Raw genomic sequence first — 3,660 nt, forward strand, 5'->3', positions numbered from 1 at the left:
TTTTGGAGGGGAAACTGGGAATGGAGAAATTCACATGTAAATAAAGAAAATATCTAAAATAAATAAAATAAAGCCTGTTATTAATCTATGTGTGATGTGTATGTGTGCACACACTGCCGTATACATATGAAGGTCAGAAGACAGCACTGTAGACTGGTTCTCTCCTTGACCTTTATGGTGTTCCCATTTAAATGGCAAGTGCTTTACGCACTGAGCCATCCTGCCAGGCCTCAGATGGTTTCTTAAAGGAGACTGTGTCATCCTCCTCAGCAAACAAAAGGCTTCACAAGAATCGATGTATTGCGTTTGAGAAATGATCTGAGACTAGAATATCCAAGCTTGTAACTCCCCTCTACCTTCGAGCAATTTATCTGAGAAGGAACTTGGGCTCCCTCTCCAGTGACCTGATTCCAAATGACACGAGAACCGTCGCTCTGTTTTACAGCATCACGCTGTATAATTTTTCATTTTGATAGCTTCTCTCCCCGGTCAGATACAAGCCATGGATGTAAATAGATGATCTATTTGCCTGTGTTTTCTTTAATGGTGGACCCATCCAGTGAATTTCCCAGCAGCTCATTACCCAAGAGAGACTTGAGAGCTGGCAACTTGCACGACCTCATTTACAGGATGTACTACAATGCATCTAGCCCATTAGCTATCTAAACCATCTCATTGTAGGATAAACCCAAAGCGTGGGGTGTAGGCAGGTGGGCTGGCTTAGACCGCTGCATCCCACCAGTACCTGTGCAGGTCAGGAAACCAACAGACCACAGCTATATGGGTGGAACAGATGGCATTTTTGGCAGAGCCTATGACAGAGATTTGTAGAAGGCCTGGGAATTGGTTCCAACAGGATTTTCTGGGCAGGTGTGTAAGGACTGAAAGAGCCAAGGCTTCCAGTTCTCTGTGCTTGCTCCAGCAAGAGCCAGAGCTGTCAGAATCAAAGTTTGTTCCGAATCCGAAGGTGCTCTGTCTTTTTGGTAGCTGATTTTCAGCACTTGCCATTAGTTTTCAGAGAGTTCTTTGTTCTCACTTTGAGCCTTCGCATTCCTCCTTTGCTCTCGAGGCATGTTCTGCTTTATACCCGAGGACAAACGCAGCAGGAAATCAAAGACAGGTCCACTCCAGTACAGCCCTCCTTCTCAGACATGAAACACAAGAGGAAGGTCCCGAGACCAAACTGTTTAATGGCTGATTATCCTCTTGATCAAGAGAGGATAATGAACATGAACAGAGTTTTAACACGAATAGAGGTTTGATGGCACATGCACAAATATTCATACATGCTCACACTAACCCATGTTCCCGTGAACAGAAATTGCCTTGAAAATGATTCTTGGTGGAGAAAGATCAGCTTTTCGAGGAAGAAAATAAAAGACTTTTGCTTGTTTGTTTAACAGAGTACTTTTGATAGCCTTCACATTTGAGAAGCAGCAAAGTTTGTCAAAAAGTGCCATGAGTTAGCCTGGAGCCCCCCCCACACACACATACTTACATACATACTTACACATACACACACACACACACCACTCACACACATACACCACACACATACACATTCACACACGTATGCACACACCATATACCCCACATGCTCACACACAGCACACACACACACATTCACACACACCACACATGTGCACACATACACAAATTCACACAGAGGCACACTACACATCCCATACACTCAGACACACTAAATACTCACATACACCCCTACACACACATAACTCACACACCTCACACATGCCCTCACAACTACACACACCACAGACATTCACACACACACACACCACACATACAATCACATACACTTTACATACACAGAGTCACACACCACACACATACACACACACATACACACACACCACATGCATACTCATACACACATAAACATGCCCACAACATGCACTAAAAGTCTACCATGTTGAGTGGCTATTCTATTGACTATCTAACAAAGTATTGTAGACCTGCTTCAAAATCCCAATAACGCATGTGAGGATAGGAAGAGAACCGGACAGCCATCTTATTTTTTACACAAGGGGACAGCGGCCCACAGGAGAAAGGCCTCTGCTGAATCAAGGAGCTGGTAGCAGCTGGATTATGGATCTAGTTCCAGTTCCCCTTCTACCAGGCCAGTTGCTTCTAAGGTAGGAGTCTAAAATAATTCATCCCTTCCCCAAATATGTATCTGTTCCTAAATAAAGCTCAAGATGGGGGTGGATGTAGCGGCATCCTTACCACAGCCCTATGAGACATTGAGTAGAAGACACAGCTAAACTCTCTCTCTGCTGACCCCTGGAAATGCAGTCATTCCTCAGTGCCCATGGATCCCACACGGACAACAAATCCACAGATGCCCAAGATACACAAGCAAAAAACCAGACCATAATTCTTCATGCCTTTTTATTATTTAGAGAATCACACCATGTGAAAAACTAAATTCATATAAGATGAAATGCTAAAGTTATATTTCTCTTTCCTGTGTTTGTTGACCTTTGAGGAAGAAAATATGTGAATATTGCTATGGCGACCATCCATAGCATAGATATCCTTTCTTTTTTAAAAAAAAAAAAAAAGAGTTTGAAAGCTAGAAAATAATAATTCAACATCTTATGGAGTGTATTTCTTTTACTGTGTGTGTGAGACCAAAATGAGAAGCAACTTAAAGGAGGGGGTGCTTATTTTGTCTCGAAATTGAAGGACAGTCCATCACCAAAGAGTAGCCATTACTTCTCCACGGAGGTCGGAGTGGCCAGCTGGGACTCCTCACCTCAACCTTGGTGGCACACGAAGCACAGTGGACAGGAAGTGGATCCAGCGAGTGAATCTCAAGGTGGCTCCATCACTCCCTTCCTGTGGAGACCTCCACCTCCTAAGTTCTCCACAGGATTCCAAGTGTGATCCCACCTGAGGACCAAGCGTTCAAACACATGCGTCTATGGAGCTCAGATTACACAAGATCTTTAACCCACATATGCACAGACAATTCACACTGTATTCGGGAGTCTAACTATATAAGTCCCCTAAATCTTTGTATCACCTCCATTGTATAATCAAATTATATCTAGAAATATATATAAATATAAGTGAAGTTAACCATCCTGCTGTTAGCTGCACCGGGGTTTCACAAAGTCTGTTAAGGGGGAAATAACCTGTAGGAGCGAGACTCGATTTCTCCCCTTCCCTTGCACATCTCAACTTTCATATAAACAGGCAGGCTTGCTTTCACTGTTGCCCGGACACAGTGAGCCTTGTAAAAGGGAACCTGCTGTTCATCCAAGCCCAGAAGGACTGCCAGGGAAGCCAGGTTTGAAAGACAGATCGCGTGGCTCCCTTTCATTTTCTCCTGTGCGTTTCGCTCTTGATCTCCTGTAGTCCCGGCTTCACTTTTGAGTGGCCTCGGGTTCAGTGAGCTAGGCAGAGCATTAAATTCAAAACAGGAACGGAGTCTGAATAGGCCTTGGGTGACTGACACACAACCTGGGGGATGCAATCTATTTCACGGAAGGTTTAAAAAAAAAAAAAAAAAAGACACTGGCTGTATCTCCAGGCTCTTTGAAGGCTTTCCCATGAATAAAGTTTGGCTGCTGAGTACCTGCTATAGCCGAGTGACCCACAGCAAAAGCTTATGTTTAGATACATTTTTCTCCTCTT

The sequence above is a fragment of the Mastomys coucha genome, unplaced genomic scaffold (genome assembly GCF_008632895.1).
Source record: "Mastomys coucha isolate ucsf_1 unplaced genomic scaffold, UCSF_Mcou_1 pScaffold14, whole genome shotgun sequence".
NCBI classification, from domain to species: domain Eukaryota; kingdom Metazoa; phylum Chordata; class Mammalia; order Rodentia; family Muridae; genus Mastomys; species Mastomys coucha.